The sequence below is a fragment of the Sciurus vulgaris genome, assembly GCF_902686455.1.
Source record: "Sciurus vulgaris genome assembly, chromosome: 11".
NCBI classification, from domain to species: Eukaryota; Metazoa; Chordata; class Mammalia; order Rodentia; family Sciuridae; genus Sciurus; species Sciurus vulgaris.
The window spans coordinates 16,481,196-16,498,833 of NC_136472.1; the positions used below are offsets into that span (position 1 = coordinate 16,481,196).

The 17,638-nt window shown below is 42.9% G+C and overlaps 1 protein-coding gene across 1 annotated transcript in view; it reads right to left on the reverse strand.

Moving 5' to 3' along the window:
- Positions 1 to 17,638, reverse strand: part of LOC306638937 (olfactory receptor 6Q1) — a 186,547-nt gene that overhangs the window by 86,896 nt on the left and 82,013 nt on the right. The window lies entirely within an intron of this gene.

Here is a 17,638-nt window from a genome sequence, read left to right on the forward strand (position 1 = left end):
TTCCTCCTCTTCCTCCTCCCGGCTCCCTCTCCCTCTCTCATTCCAGGCCTCCATGCCTGGACCACCTTTCCGCACCATATCCTTCCGCCATGATGTTCTTGCCTCACCTCAGTCCCAGAGCAATGGGGTCAGCTGACCATGGACTAAATCTCTGAAATTGTTAGCTGAAATAAACTTTCCCTCCTCTAAGTTGTTCTTGTCAGATATTTTTGTCACAGTGACAAAAAGCTGACTGACACAGGTAGCTTACATAAGCCAGAAGATGGTGAATCATCTCTTGCCCTGGGTAGGAAAGAAAGGCCTCTGGGTGTAACGACTGACTGCTGATGCCTGGGTCTGAATTAGATACGATCTGGCGTGGCTGGTAAGGGGAGGGTCTCCTGTGCACACATGTACGCCCAGCTCAACGCGTGACATCGGCTGCCTCTGCTTAATATACAAAGTGCCGGAATCAGTCACCCAGTTGGCACGGTGCTGTGTACCACACAGGAGGAGGCCAGGCAGGGCTGCTGTTTATCTCCACACTAGCACTTACCACACTGCGCCAGAGCGTCAGTTCTGTTTCGCTAGCTAGCTGTGAATACCTGGAGTGCTTCTCTGTTTGTTTGTTAATCACCCACTCAGTCACCCAGCCTCTGGCCCAATATTGGAAACAGAGAAAATAATCAACCAGTGCTTGGTGTTTAACTTAAACAAGATACAGAATAGATGCTCAGCAAACTGTAGCTCCTGTCACAGGGACGGTAAGGTCAAATACTGGGCAGGATTCTTTCACCGAAGGGCAGGGAGGGATGCCTCTAGAGGAAGCCCAGTACAACTGCTGCAGAGTCACAGGACTGCAGCGTCCTCATAAGGAGCTGATATTCCACCTCCTAATCAGCAAGCTGCCTTTTCTGAGATAGCAGTCGAGAAACACCCACACCTTCACATCCGGCAGTCCTCCTGGGGATGGGCTCCATCCAACGGTGTAGGGGCAGTGGGAGCAGTCTGCAGTTCAGTCTCATTTAATTCTACACTTTCTTGTTGCCTTTATTTAATGAAGGTGGTTGCCCCGTTGGGAAATCGTAGCATCAGGATGCAGCCAAAGCCCGTGGAATCCAGAGCACAGGCCCTTCAATAGCTCTGAGCAGCCCTGGTGTTCCCCGAAGCCTTGCTATCTGTTCCTTTAAAACCTCTGCTACCACCAAGTTCTCTTTAAAGGATTCACAGAATCCTTTTAAGTGTGGGGGTTTTTGCTGGGTTATAAATTCCCCAAGGGCATGGAGCATGCCTTACAGAGCTGGGGTTTGGAAGGGGTACTCAGTGAAATCGAGTGGGAAAATGGTAGGATGGATCTGTCCAAACACCATCAGTGGTGCTCCCCAGAGACCTGGATTTCTGCAAGGAATTCAAGAGGCAAGGTCCACACCAGCCTCCTTCTTTGGGCCTCCACATTTGATCAACAGTTCTAGCAGAGTGAGTCTGACTAGGATCCTGCTCCTGGTGAGCACAGGACAGCTGCAGAGGAAGGTAGGGGGGCAGGGGGAAAGGAGGAAGAGGAGGAAGAGGTGGACAAAGCGCAGGGGTGAGGGGAGGGGCAAGGTAAGAGTGGGGAAGTAACCCCTGCCCCTCTAGACCAATCCCTTCTTGGTACTCTGTCCCAAGAGGCCTATGTCAGCAAGAGGTCTCCACCCGAGGCCTTAGCATGTGACTCACACCTGGGAAGGACAGCTTCTTTTCTTTCCTCCAGGATGAGTTCCAGCAGGCTCAGGAATGTCAGGGAAGGGCATGAATCACTAGTGAGGAACCAGGGAGTGGGACAAGGAGAGCAGATCTGCCCCATGTGCCTCCTTCCCGACCCCTGACCAGGGATACACAAAGGCCCAAAGCCCCTCCTAGGCTCCAGTCAGGGTTTTGCGACCTTGATGCTACTGGATAATTCCTCGTGTGGGGAGCAGCCCTGTGCATTTTGGAATGTTTAGCACCACAAATGGCCTGTACCTAGAAGCTAGTAGCAACTCCCGCCCAGCTGTGAAGTCTCTAGGCATTGCCAAATGTCCCCGGGGGTAGTGAGGAATCTGCCTGGTTGAGACCACTGGCCTTGACAGGCTGGCTTGCCCTCCTTACCAGATGTGGAGTGGGGCCTCAGCCCTCTCCTGCGGCTGCCTCTTCTCAGAAGTCCCTGAAGATCATCCACCCGGGCCTTACCATACAAGGTCATTGCTGCTGCTTCTTTCAGGGCCATGAATGCGTAGAAGTAAGTTACATCGTGGAGAAGTGAAAGGCCCCCACAGCCCAGAGAGGGAAAGAAGAGATGGGAAAGGATCCAGAGGTCCCCATCTCCTGGTAACCATGGGTGCAGATGGGCTGGAGCAGCACTGGTCAACACAATTTTAGGCACAAATATGAGCCACATGTATAAATTTTGAATTTTCTAATAGCTGCATTTTTAAAAAATAAAAAAGAAATAGATGACCTGAATTTTGAAAATTTTTATTTAATCAATATATTCAAAATATAGTCAATATACAATTAATGTTTTAAATGAGTAATGAAATAGTTTGCTTTTTTTCTCTGCATCAAGTTTTTGCCATCCAAAGTGTATCTTGCATTTGCAACTTGTCACAGTTTGGACTAACGGCGTTTCTAGTGCTCAATAGCTACACAGGGTCAGTGGCTACCATTACTGGACTAGGACTGAAGACTTTCTTACAGAGTGAGAATAACCCCGCCCTTCTTCCAGTACTAAGAGCTTCCAGGAACCAGGACCGTAGCTCACAATGAGGCGAACTAGTCTCCAATACATACAGTTTGTCCTTTGCTCTCCCCAGAGGATTGGTTCCAGGACATCCCCCACCCTCCACCAATGGATAACAAAATCCACAGATGCTCAAGTCCTTTAAATAAAATGGCATAGTATTTGAATATGACCTACATGCATCTTCTCAGATACTTTAAATCATCTTTAGATTACTTGTAGTACCTAAAGCCATGTGAAAGCTATGTCAAGAGTATGTATTGTTTAGGAAGAAACATCTACATAAGTTCAGTCCAGGCATATATTTTTCCTAATATTTTCCATCTCTGGTTGGTTGAATCTGTAGCTATGGAACCCATGGATACATAGGGCCAATGGTATTTACAGCTCTGCGAACAAGATCCCCATTTCAAGCAGACCCTGACTCATCCAAAACAATGCCCCTTCCTGGGCAGATAAGCAAAGCAGCCTTCGGGTTGACTCTGGTTCTTTCCAGAGGCTTGACTCTCAACCATTCCACTCTGTACCCTCCCTGGTCAGGAAGAAAGTTATACTCCCACAGACTATTTCTACCCAGCCCATACACACCCTGCTCCTTCTCCTGAAGCTGTTTGCTCACTGCTTGCCTAATGCAAAGCTACAGATCCACCCAGCCCTGTGGACCCTGCCTTATCCACGGGTATCAGTCCCTAACCTTTCACCCATATCTACTTCCTGGTAAGACAGGAGAGGTACTCAGTTAAGCTGAGTGCCTCCCTTGAATTAATGAATTCCCAGACCTTATTGATAAATCCCCTAGTTAACACAACAGACCTGTATTAGGGCCTCTGGTTGGTGAGATCCTCCCTTGCCCAAGAGTTATGTTTCTGCCCATCACCTTCTCTCCTTATTGTTCTGCTAGGAGGCACTTCCTGAAATCAGCTCATCTGGTTCAAAGACCAGGTCAGGGCTTGGGTAGAAAAAAAACAGAATATGCTGAAGCTAGGGAAAGAAATTCCCAAACTTTCAAAACTTTTTCTCACTAGTTGTCTTTCCAGATAATGATTCAGCAGATTAAAAAAAAAAAAAAAAAAAATCAACCAGGCACAGTGTCTCGTGCCTGTAATCCAAGCAACTTAAGAGGCTGAGGCAGAAGGATTGTAAGTTCAAAGCCAGTCTCAGCCACTTAGTGAGGCCCTAAGCAACTTAGCAAAACCCTGTCCCCAAATAAAAAATTTTAAAAGGACTGGGGATAAGGCTTAGTGGTTAAGTGCCCCTGGATTCAATCCCTGATTTAAAAAAAAAAAAAAAAAAAATCCTGACACTAGTTCATGATGGCTTACCTGGCATTTAGTAGGCTCTCAATATGTATGAATTTGTTTTAATATGTATGAGTTTATATAATGTATGAAATTTATATAATGTGTGAATGTGTTGTTAGTGGCAAATATGACCTGCACCCTGTTGCCCCAACCCTGTATCCACAGAGGCCTGGGTAGAAAGGCAGATTTATTACTCTGAAAGTCAGTTCTAGCATCCTACCTGCAGGAAGCCTGCAGACCAGTCTTCCCTGCCCTCCCCCATTAAATCCCCAAACCCCAGCTGTAAAGACCTACTTCCAGTCCCCTTCCTTCGTACCAGTGCTTCAATCTCTACTTACGTTTTTGACTTTTTGAAGCCTCTTTGGTTATGGATTTTTGGAGGGTTTTTTTCCCCTTTATTTTGAGCTCAGTCATCTTTCCGATTATTTTATTGTTATTCTTTTTCTGCATTTTTATATTCGAAGTGGGAAGGCACTCCTCTTTTTGCTAAGTTTTCCATACAGGTGCCAGGCTGATACACTAATATAATTCTGACCATCTGAATTCCCTGCACCAAAGCCATCAATGATTCCCCATTTCCTTCACAAGTTCAAAGGCTACGAACTGTCATGCCAGCTCCCTGGTGGTCTGACCCAGGTTGCCCTCCTGGGCTGCTTCTCAGGCAAGTCCATCCTTACATCCTTTATTCCACAAGTTACTAAAATATTTGCTGCATCCCCAAATCAGCCATCATCTCTAACACCTCCAAGCACCTAAATATACTATCTGTAGTTCTGGAACTTTCTTTTGCACCCCCCTCACTCCTACTCAACCTTTCTAATTCATTAGGTTTGCAGGGCCAGTGTCAGGGAAGAGAGTTATAGAGCTGTCATTTTTGCGAGTGTCCCCTGCCGTTGATCCTGTAAGGCTAAGTCAGGACCCCATCTCCATTTTTGTGTTCCCTGAGACTACCCAGATCTCCCCCCATAGTATATTATAATTGTTCATCATCTTAGATTTTTAGTTGTCATTGCTGTTTTTCACTTTCCCAAGGAAACTCTACTTCATCCACAAGGTGAAGTCTCCAGCAACCCTTTTGGTCTACAAGACTCTGGCCAGGATCAAACTTTTCATGAAGGTGACTTTAAGGCCCCTTACTTGCCTGGATTTTTCCTAAGCCCTGGAAAGGTCAGATCTATGAGTTTATGTAGTTACTTTTATTTATTTATTTATTTTTGGAAAATTTTAAATAGAAGATATTTTAACAACAGTTGGTTAAAACAAACCTCTGTATCTTTCAATCTTGGTTTCCCCTCCTGAAGCTTTAGAGTGGCTGCAGGTATGTGACATCCAACTTAAGGGGACATTTAGGTGAGAATACACTGCATTTGGGTTTTCGTGTGTGTTCAAATGGTTCTTAGATGCTTTTGTAGTTAGTTATTGGTAGTCATCCCAGTGGAGAACACTCCCAGGAGCATCACCCACCGAGCATTATGCACGAAAGGGAAAAGCCAACCCATGGCCTGCAGCACCCAGATGCACGTGGGAACGAAAATCAAGACTGAAATGTACAGTCAGAAAAGAGGCGACAGGGCTGGGGTTGTAGCTCAGTGGTGGAGCGCTTGTCTCGCGTGTGTGAGGCACTGGATTCGATCCTCAGCACCACATAAAAATAAATGAATTAATTAAAGGGGTTGTGTCCATCTACAACTAACAATAATTTTGAAAAAGAAAAGAGACTATGGAAACTTCCTCCAACCATCGGAGTTAGCTAATACAAATATTACACTGTTTTTCTTAGATGTCTTTGATTCTTGTCAATTTTAAATCACAGTTTCTGTGATTTATTTTCTTGCTCATTCCAAGTATTAATTTTCGGGGATAATTTTTTTATAGTGGGGATTGAACCCAGAGCACTATATGACTGAGCTATATCCCCAGCTCCCCCCCCACACACACACCTTTTTTTTTTTTTTTTTTTTAATTTTGAGACAGGGTGTCACTAAATTACTGAGGATCTCCCTAAGTTGCTGAGGCAGGCAGTCCTCCTGCCTCAGCCTCCTGAGTTGTTGGGAATACAGGTGTGTGCTGCTGCGCCTGGGTTGTATGGGTAATCTTACATTTTATTTCTTAAATAGGGCCCCCTAAGTGGTTAGACCGTTAAGCCCCACACAACATGAATATTTCCCTGACTCTGCCCCTTTATCACAGCTGATCCAAGCTAGACCCCTTATTCTTTCATGCAGGAGTTTGGATTCCAACCAAAAACTGGGGTATCTGTGGAGCTGGAACTGTAACATGTAAACTCTGGAACTATGGGGTGGCAGTGATTCTCTGCATGGGTGAAGTACTGGAGAAAACCAGTGGACAGAGTAGTCAGAGGCAGAGAGCTCTGTCTTCTTTCCTAATTCTAGTTCCTGCTTCCTCCCTTCCCAGGGCATCTATTTTAGTTATCCTTTGCTGAATAACAAATCATCCTCAAACAGCAGCTTAAAACAAGTGTCCGTTATCTCACAGTTTCTGTGAGTCAAGAATCTGGGAGCTGCTGAGCTGAGTGGTTCTGTTCTGACTGGTTGCTCATGAGGTTGCAGACTCCACTAGGGATGGAGGAGCTGCTTTTAGTGTGGCTCCTAGCTGTTGGCAGGACACCTCTGTTTCTGCCTAGTGGACCTTGCCCCACATCTGCTTGAGTGTTCTCACAGCATGGCAGCTGGATCCCTCAGGAGAGAATGATCCAAAAGGGAGAAGAGGGAGAAAACCACAGGTCTTTTATGACTGTGAATCATGTGCTCTTGAAAATCATATCTTGGGTCCTAAACCCCTTGAAATGTTACCTTGTTTAGAAATAAGGTCTTCACAGAGGGAATCAAATTAAAAAGAGGTCCTAATTCAATATGGCTGATGTCCTTATAAAAAGGGGACACAAAGACAGACATGCACACAGGGAGAAAGCAAATATTCAAATGATGCTTTTACAAATCAAGCAATACCAAAGATTGCCAGCAAACACCAGATGCTAGAAAGAGACAGAGAACAGATACTCTCTCACAGCCCTCAGAAGAAACCAAGCCAACACCTTGGTCTCAGATTTCTGGACTCCAAAACTATGAGACAATACATTTCTGTTGACTAAGCCACCCATCTGTAGTACTTTGTTACAGCAGCTCTAGCAAAAAAAATACAATCACCAAGTCTCAGAAGTTTCACCTCATCATTTCCATTCTTTTTCTTACAGGTGAGTCACTAAGTCCAACCCATGCTGAAGGGTAGGGGAATTAAACTCCATCTCTTGAAAGGAAGACTATGAGAGAATTTGTGGGCATAATTTAAATCATTACCAGTTCTATGAGATGAACTGAAATCTTATGATAAATTGTCCTCTTTTTTTTAAGCTGACTCCAATTGGACTCCTTTAGGACTTCAAAAGTCCTTACGAAGAATGCATTTGTGGCCAGGCATGGTGGCACACACCTGTAATCCTAGTGGCTCAGGAGACTGAAGCAGGAGGATTGCAAGTTCAAAACCAGCCTCAGCAATTTAATGAGGCCCTAAGCACTTAGCAGGACCCTGGCTTAAAATAAAAAATAAAAAGGGGCTGAGAATGTGGCTCGGTGGTTAAGCACCCTGAGTTCAATCCCTGGTACCAAAAGAAAAAGAAGAAGAATGTATTTGTGATTCTGTAATAGGTTTTTGAAAATAGATTTTGTAACTCTAACTCTCAGGAACCAAACAGAGGGCTGGGAATGTTTGCTTTAAAAATTTATTATTCCATTAAGTTTGCCAAAAATAGCAATACATTCCATGTGTATAGCATTTTAGACTTCATATAGCACTTTCCTAATAAATATCTACTTAAAGATCAGCTAAGAGAATGACTACAATGTTTGTGAAGGTGTGAGTGGCATTATTTTTCCTAGATGTGGTTCATTCCAACAGATATTTGACTTTTATATCCTTCCATAGGGATATGAAACTTTGCAGATAATGTCATGCATTCATGCATTCAGCAAGTATATACGGAGGGTCCGGCATGTACTCAGCCTGGACTAACTCCTGGAGATAGTGTGATGAATAAGAAAGTCCGCACCAGGTGCAGTGGTGCACACCTGCAATCCCAGCAGCTCGGGAGGCTGAGACTGGAGAATTGCGAGTACAAAGCTAGCCTCTCAGCAACGGTGAGGTGCTAAGCAACTCAGCGAGACTCTGTCTCAAAATAAAAGACAAACTAGGGCTGGGGATGTGGCTCAGTGGTAAAGTGCCCCTGAGTTCGATCCCCAGTACCACAAAAAAAAGTCCCTCCCCTTAGGGAATGTATCTTTTGCATTAAAAATTTTGTTAGACTATGTGTCCCAGGTTGGAGTTCAAAAAAATAATCCCTGGGTGACCTGGTTGCCTCCAACTGCCTCTCCAACCTGCATCTGCCTACTGAGCATCGCCCTTTTCTGGACACTGGATGGCACACGGGGGCCAAGAGCCTTTGAGGAGCGACTGTTTTAGCAAGAACCATATGGTCAGAGAAACACAGTTGTCTGAAGTTTAATTTTAATGTTCTGTGAATACTTTTTCCCCTTTCATGCTGCAGGGGATCTGGGCCAAAGACTGTGAGTGGGTGAAGAGGGAGAGTGAAATGGAAAACTAAAAATGACAAACGAGGGAAGCAGTGGTACATTCTCACTTGAAAAAATAACTGAGAAGAGATGACTGGGGGCTGATGTGGGTGTATGCAAATTATATGTAAATTGACACCCATGCCAGCTCAACTTATTACAGCCCTTTTATTTACATGCTTGGTGCGGATCATTGGGAATACTCTCCTCAAGTCCACTATGCACAGTTATTGACTGCTAACTTCACACATCATGCCTATTTGATTGTGGGTGAAACATGTCCCCACCCTGGCCCTTAATATCTCCTTTTACCTGTCAGAATTGGATACCTAATGTTTACGGTTCCTCCAGCTTTTACTTACACTCTTTGTATGGTCAGCAATAGTTTTCTTGGCCCTCTGTATTTCCACAAAACCAACCCAGAATTGGAACACTCCTCCAAAGCCCAAATCATGGTGAAGAGGTGGGTAAAAGAAGATAACGGGAAAATAAAGTTGTAGAATAGAATTATCCATAGATAATTCATAGAGGAAAAGATACAGGAGAGTAGAAAATAGAGATATACCTGGCAGGAGGTTGTAGGGAACTCCCCACAATCTCCTGGAATCCACAGAGATAAAGCCCTATCTGTGTCTTCCCCAGCAGGTACATTCAGTGCAATGATACGCACATATTAGGTTATAAAATTTTTAAACTGTTGAATCGAACAAATTTACATCTCTGTGCTGGCAAAGTCCCCAGTACTAGAGGTTTCAAAACAGGTTTAAAGGTCACCTAGAGAGAACATTGAAAAAGGTGAACTGTGTGTCAGCAATGCCTTTTGGAAGACCCTTCAATATCCTTTCTAACAGTTCCATGGAAGTGTAATAGATTAGACTAAATTCCCTGCACTCTCAAGTTTTAGGCCTCTCTGCCTTCAGTCTGTACTTGGAAGGCCTCTCATAGCCTGCTCTGCACCTGCTCCAACCAATGTTTCATCATTCCTCACATCTCCAACCCACAATTGTTCTTTTGTGCCTAATCTGAGAAAAAGTAACAACCTATCAGATACTTCCATCCTGAGCTCTCCCTGAGATACCATTAGTCAATTTTCAATTAACTTTTGAGAGTTCCTTTTCTTTCTCCCAAAGTCATTTTCTTCTGTTATTCAACAAATAAATATGTATCAAGCACCAATGTGTGTCCTGCTATGTGTTTGCCACCATATGGAATATAGAACATGCAAACGCTCTTCTCTCCCTCCAGGGTGCTTATATTTTGGCTGGAGAGGCAAAACTACCACTGTTTAGTAATAATTTTCAAAATAAGTTTGCAACCAACAACTTGGTGGCACATCCAATACAAAAATGCTGTGAGAATTTGGAAGAATAACTGCTATTTCAGTTATGGTGGTCAGAAGGAGGGGAAATTCAAATTAGACAAATATAGAAAAGGTAAATCTTGACTGGGAGAAAGAAGGTCATAGAGAGCTCCAGGAAAAAGAAGACAGGAATTCTGGCAGGTCCTTACATACATGAGTCTGAAAGGATGGAGCACAGGGGTTCCTTGGAAACAAGACTGGAGGACTGCAAGCACCCTGAGAGGCAGCCATAGTGGAGTTTCTGAAGGCCGTCCTCCTCAGCAGTTTCCGTCCTCGAGGCTGTGATCCAACTGCATTAACACCGGAGGCTATTTATAACTGAGGGAGAAAATGCTGTGAAGTCATCAGCCCTCGGAGACTCCTTTCAGCTCCTTCCCACACTCAGCACCATCCGGGGACTGAAGCATGTGCTGGCAGCAGTGAGCATCATTTGCACGAAGGTCAGCAATCAGGCAGCAGAAGTAAACACAGCATGGGGGGTGGAGGCTTGCATCAGGAAGGTAGGTAGGAGGAAGGTTAAGGTGACAGGCTGTGAGAAGGGTGGAGAAAGGGAGGCGAACCTGAGGACTAGGAAGCAGAGGACATGTTTAAAGGAAATTCCTCCTCGCAAGTTGCTGTGTGAGGCATTGTTTCAGCACCCTGTGCCTGGACAGCAACCCCCCACCCCCACCCCTGCTCTTCCCTTGGCCCTTCTGAGTCTGTGTGGGATACCAGGTTCCAGTTCTACCTCAGATTCTCCTTTTTCTCTGTTTGCCAATAACCCTCTCCATAACCATTTACTAATCCTGCTCAAATGGATTACTGTGATCTCCTTGGAGAGGTCTGCATTTAGCAACCCAAGGAAAATCAGTGCTGGTAAAATGGAATTGAATAGATTACTCGTTTTTGTCATTGTTTCCAAGAACAAAGCTATAGTTGGCCATTTTAGTGGGCATAATTCAATTCACAGTCAATATAATATTCAATATTATGAGTCAATATTACTCTCTGGGAACTCAGTAGGTACCGGGCGTTACATTAATACACAACGATAAGTACCTATTTAGTCTTCTCAACATTCCTTGTGAGGTAGAGATTTTCAACCCCATTTCACAGGGGAGGAATCCTGGGCATTATATAATCTATGCAAGGATGTGCCAACAATAAATATCAGATGTGAATCCTGGTTCAAGTAATCTGCAGACCTGTTATTGCAGACAGAGAATTTTAGGCGAAACACACGTTAACAAATTTTTTGAATAGTTATGTATTTATTTCAATATGCATTAAAATACAATTGCTCTATTAACTTCCATGCATTTTCAGGATATTGTTTCTTAAGGTAGGGCTAGATTTATTTCATTTTTAAGGGAGTTTGTTAATATTGATTAAATAGTGCAAGTAGCATGTAATGTGGAGAAAAATCATGACTGACTTTTGGAAAACACTGCATGTACTACACTATACTTGGCTATTATTGAGTGATATTTCTGAGAATCTATCCAATCCCTAATTTTGTAAATGCCACTGAGCTCACAATTTCCCTATAAAATGTTCAGTCAACAAAGCCACACCAATATGCAAATGATTGGGGCTCATCATTTGCATCTCATAGATTACAAACTAGTCACCCACCAGGAAAGTGACTCCAGAGTTAACCAGTAGAACAGTGCAGTGCTTCAAGTTCATATCTCAACAAAAAAACAGGTTTATTTTCTGATGAATCTTCAAGGTCATGAAGTTGCATGCTAATTTGGGGAAGCCCTAGAGTCCTCTGTAATGGGCTCCTGCCAGGCACCTATTCCTGCTGCCTTTATAGAGACCTCTCCCAACAAGGCATCTTAAAAACCCAAGGTCTATGAACATGGTCAGGGAGATTTCTTAGAAATCTCTTTGGAAATATCAGTATTTCCAAAGGCTCGTAAAACTTACAAGCTGGTAAAGCAACGTGTACTAATTAAAACATCATGTGGTTGCTGTTGGTGGAAATAGACTTGGTGAAGTAATTCAAATTTTTTATGTTTATTCAAAGTCTGATGGATAGTCTTGGATTTATAAAAATTGAAATTAATGAATGTGTTCTGGGGAGTGGCCACAATGTTTCAATATATGGAGTTCACAAAATTGAGCAGTGTTTTGTGGTGAAAGACAGAGAACCACTCTTGTAAATGATACCAGATTTGTTTTATCTGTCAAAGATTTATTTTGTTCTGTGCTTTGCTCTAACCAAGGATTTTTTTGTATGTAAGAAACAAATAGCTGTTCAGGTTGTGCCCAAGTAAGGGAGGGGTACTGCAAACACCAGAGATCTTGCAGATGCTAAGTATAACAAGCTTCATGGAATCTAGATCTGGTTGGTATCTGGGAAGTAATGATGGAGTGTCTCTCTCTCTCTCTCTCTCTCTCTCTCTCTCTCTCTCTCTCTCTCTCTCTCTCTTTTACTGGGGATGAATTATCCTTGTCTCTCCTTTTTCTGGTGTGGCCCTCCCTGTATGCTCTCTGCAGTGGCCCCCTCTGCCTAGCCAAGCCTTCTTCTCCCCTATTAATTCAGCTTACATATGGTTCTGGTTGCCATGGTGCCAGCTCTCAGCCTGACCTAAATAGGCTCCTACTTAACCCACACCACCACATGTATTCCCCAGATTCTTGGGAAAGACGAGCTTAAAGATGCCTGTTTCTGACACAGCAAGCTGTGCTCAGAGAGGGGACATCACATGGCACAAATGTGGAAGCTCAACTACACCCCTAACTGAAAGAGAGAGCAGATCCCAGAGAAAGGAACGATGGATAGGCAGGTGCACATCCACCATATGCTTTTATTTGCAAAATTTATCAAATCTTCTTAGAAATGGGCATCATATTAATCTGAAGTAATAAAAATTAACATTAAAAATAAACTCACCATAGGAGTTCCAAGATGACAGGATAGAGAAGGTCACTTTTCAGGCCGCTCCATGATGTGAAAACAAGACAGCAGACAGCTTCTCAGCAAGCTGTGAGGTACTGGAAACCTTCAGAGACACTACAGATCCACAGGATATAAACTCTACTACCTCAAATCCATATCACTATATGGGGAGACACACAACATGAAAAAGCAAGGGAACAAATCACCTCAAACAAATCTAGATACTTCAATAACAGAATCTAACAACACCATGAAGGAAGAAATGTCAGAGAAGGAATTTAGATTGTGCATAATCAAATGGATCTACAGAGTAAAGGATGATATAGAGAGTGAAATCAGAAAGAAAATATAGGAAGTGAAAAGTCAGTAGAGATTCTGAAAAAAAAAAATGAAGCAGATCCCATCGACTTGAAGGAATCAGTAAACCAAACTAAGAAATCAATGGAAAGCATCACCAATAGAATAGATCACTTGGAAGACAGAGTTTCAGACAATGAAGACAAAATATATAATCTGGAAAATAAAGTTGACCATAGAAAAAAGATGTTAAGAGACAATGAACAGAACTTCCAAGAAAAATGGGATAACATAAAAAGACCAAATTTAAGATTTATTGGGATAGATTAAGGCTCAGAGATACAAACAAAAGGAATGCACAATCTTTTCAATGAATTATCAGAAAATTTTACAAACCTAAAGAATAAAATGGAAAATCAAATACGGGAGGTTTACAGGACCATAAATATACAAAATTGCAACAGCTCCACACCAAGGCACATTATTTTGGAAATACCTAACGTACAGAATAAGGATATAATTTAAAGGCTGTGAGAGAAAAGTAGCAGGTAACATTTAGAGGAAAAACAACCCAAATCTCAGCTTATTTCTCAGCCCAGACACTCAGACTTAGGAGGGCTTGGGATAATATATACCAAGCTCTGAAAGAAAATGGATGCCAGCTGAGAATAATGTACCCAGCAAAATTCAGCTTCAGAAATGACAATGAAATAAAAAACTAGCATGTTAAACAAAAGTTAAAGGAATTCGCAACTAGAAAGGCTGCACTACCAAACATTCTCAATAAAATATTTAATGAAGAAGAAAGGAAAAATAAAAGTGAAAAACAGCAAAGGGAGGAACCACACTGAAGGAACAGTAAAGCAAAGGAGACTCTAATTGAAAGCAAAAACCAGAAATAAATCAAAATGACAGGGAATAAAAATCATTTCTCAATAATGACATTGAATATAAATAGCCTAAATTCATCAATCAAAAGACATAGACTGGCAGATTGGATTTAAAAACATGACTCAACAATATCCTGTTTTCAGGATACTCACCTCATATGCAAAGACATCCATACACTGAAGGGAAAAAAACATATTATTCACATGGGTCTCATAAACAAGCAGGGGTTTCGATCCTCATATTAGATAAAGTTGACTTTAAGACTCAGTAGAGTAGAAGGGACAAAGAATGTCATTTCATACAACTTAAGGGAACTAACTATATATCAACAAGATCCTGGATTCAGTTCCCAGTGACCACACACACACACACACACACACACACACGGAGAGAGGGAGAGAGAGAGAGAGAGAGAGAGAGAGAGAGGAAGGAGAAAGAGGAAGGAAGGAAGGAGGGAGGAAGGGAGGAAGGAGGGAAGGAAGGAAGGAAGGAAGGGAGGAAGGAAGGAAGGAAGGAAGGAAGGAAGGAAGGGAGGGGAGGAGGAGGAGGAGGAGGAGAAGGAGAAGAAGAAGAAGAAGAAGAAGAAGAAGAAGAAGAAGAAGAAGAAGAAGAAGAAGAAGAAGAAGAAGAAGAAGAAGAAGAAGAAGAAGAAGAAGAAGAAGAAGAAGAAGAAGAAGAAGAAGAGGAGGAGGAGGAAAGGGAAGAAGAAAAGGAAGGAAGGAAGGAAAGAAGGAAGAAAGAAGAGGAGAGGGGGAAAAAAAAGAAAGCTACCTGAGCTCCTGGACGCCAGGAAGCAGAAACAGAGAGAGGAAGGGGCTGGAGAGAAGATCAAGCCTTCCAGGAACACCCCCAAGGACATGCTTCCTCCACGTCTCAGTAGGCCATCACTGGACTCACCTCTCAGTATCCATCACTGGATTAATCCACTGATGAGGTCAGAACCCCCACCATCCAATCACTTCCCAAAAGTCTCACCACTCAACATGAGACTTCCGGGGCATTCCAGATTCAAACCATCACACACCCCAATACAAGTGCACCCAGGACACACTTTTTGACCCTCATCTGACATCAGTGGATTAAGTACCCACTTCGGTCTTCCCTACAACCTAAGCCCACTGTAACAGACCACAACAATTTCTAACCTTTCTCCCTTGACTGCCTCAAGATAGAGAGACTTCATAAGTCAGCTACTCTTTCCCTGTCATCTTCTTGGTTAGAAATGTCCATGTGGACTTATCTGGCCAGTGAGCTTGAGGTGATATTGGTCAACTAGCTCCTAGGCTTTTGGGGGTTACTTCCTCACTGCCTAGAACAAGTCTACCACCAAATTTCTTTCCTTCTGCTGAATTTGCCATCTTCTCACGCATTCTGACTCTCTCCTCTCTCATTCCTTGAGTAATAGTGGTTCTTCCTGCCTTGATTTTGCATTCCGTGGGCCACAAGAAAATACCTGCTTCATTAATTCCACTCTGCAATAGAGCAGGAAGGCACTTGGGGTATCCACGCCTCAGGAACATTGCCTCCTGTGCTCTACAGAACCACACTTTAAGGCAAGTACTTCATCACCGTTTTGTAAAGGGGAAAGTTCAGGCTAAGGGACCTAAGGACATACAATTTACAAAAGCAATGAAGCCAGTTGATCTTAACCAGTTTAACTGCAAAAGCCATGCTCTTTCTCCTTCCCTGGGTGCTCCAACTTCCAGTAAATTGGCTCCCTGGGGCTTATGCTGCTGGAACAACAGGGAGGATCCTCATTTGCACCTTCATTTCTACATCTGCTTTGTGTCCTTCCCAGTTGGCACTTGGTCATCCATGGGGAGGAGGCAGCAGTCACATGGGCATTGCAAACTCATCCTGGCCTCAGGACACACAGTAGTTAGTTCTGATGGCAGATTTCCTTCTAATCATGTCCTCCCCAGGCTAACACTAAGATAGGCTGGAACTTTCTAAATGCCTGTGGAGTCATGGCAGGGTGAAGAAGCCCAAGCTGAGAAAGGCAGCCCCCGGTAGGGTTAGAAATGACAGGGGGTAGGTGATTTCCCCTCTCTGGATAGAGGAAAGGTGTCCCCAGACCCTGAACTCAAAAAGCAACACAGACCAGATGAGGATGATGAAGGAAATGAGGGAGAAGAAACCAGGAAAGGCACAGCCACAGCATCTGCCTGCTCAGTGGGTGCCGTGTGCTCCGCCAGGCATTTTCACAAGGGAGACATTAGTTAACTCTTACAGCAAGCCCAGAGGTCAGGACCATGGCCTCCCCTCCTTTTTCCTTTTCTTTATTCTGATAAAGTGTACATAACATGAAGTTAGCATTTTAACCACTTTTAAGCATCAATTCAGTGTTATACAATACATTCACTGGAGCAAACTATGTTTCCTGCATGTATGAACATATCAAGCGGAGCCCCACTGTTATGTATATAATGCACTGATAAATACAAAATAATAGAGTCACAATATTGTGCAACCATTGACACTATTTCTTGTTGGGACTTTTTCATTGTCCCAAACAGAAACTCCATGCCCATTAAGCTATAATTCTGTATTTCCCCCTGGTAATCTCTATTCTATAGTTTCTGTATCTAGAATTTGCCTAAGTATCTCATGTAAGTGGGACCATATAATATTTGTCCTTTTACTTATTATTTATTTCACTTAGCGTAATCATGTAATATTTCCCAAAATGATCTCCAGATTCATACATTCTCCATCAGAAGACAAATGATAGAAATGGGGGGAAATCCTAAAATTTGCATAGAACCACAAGAGACTCACAATGACTAAAATATTCCTGCGGGGTGGGGGAGCTAGAGGCATCACATACCCTACTTAAAAATACACTATTAACTTTTAGTAACCAAACTAGCACTGTACTACCATTAAAACACACATATAAAGCAACAAAACAGTATCAAGAACCAAGAAATAAATCCACAGATTTACAGCCAACTAATTTTTGAAAAAGGTGTCAAGAATACACAATAGACCTGGGCACAGTGGTGCACCCCAGTAATCCCAGGGACTCACCAGGCTGAGGCAGGAGGATCATGAGTTCATGAGTTCAAAGCCAGTCTCAGCAACTTAGTGAGACCCTGATTCAAAATAAAAAATAATCTTTAGGAAAATGTAAATCAAAACCACAGTGACCTACCACCTCACACCTGTTAGAGAATAGCTATTTTCTAAAAGGCAAAACCATAAAAATAAAAGACATAAAGTAACAAGGGGTGGCAAGTATATGGAGAAAAGGACCCCTTACACACTGTTGGAGGATGTGTGAGTTAGTACAGCCATCATGATAAACTGCACAAAGGTATCTTGAAATATTAAAACTAGATCTACCACATGATCCAGCAATCCCACTACTGGGTATATATTCAGAGGAAATGTAACCCATACATTGAAGAAATGTCTGCACTCCCATATTTATTGCAGCACAGTTCACAATAGCCAAGATACGGACTCAACTTAAGTTTCCATAAAAAGATGAACGAATGAGAAAATGTGGTATATGTACATAATGGAATACTATTAAGCCACAAAAAAGAATGATGTTCTGTCCTTTGCAAGAACACA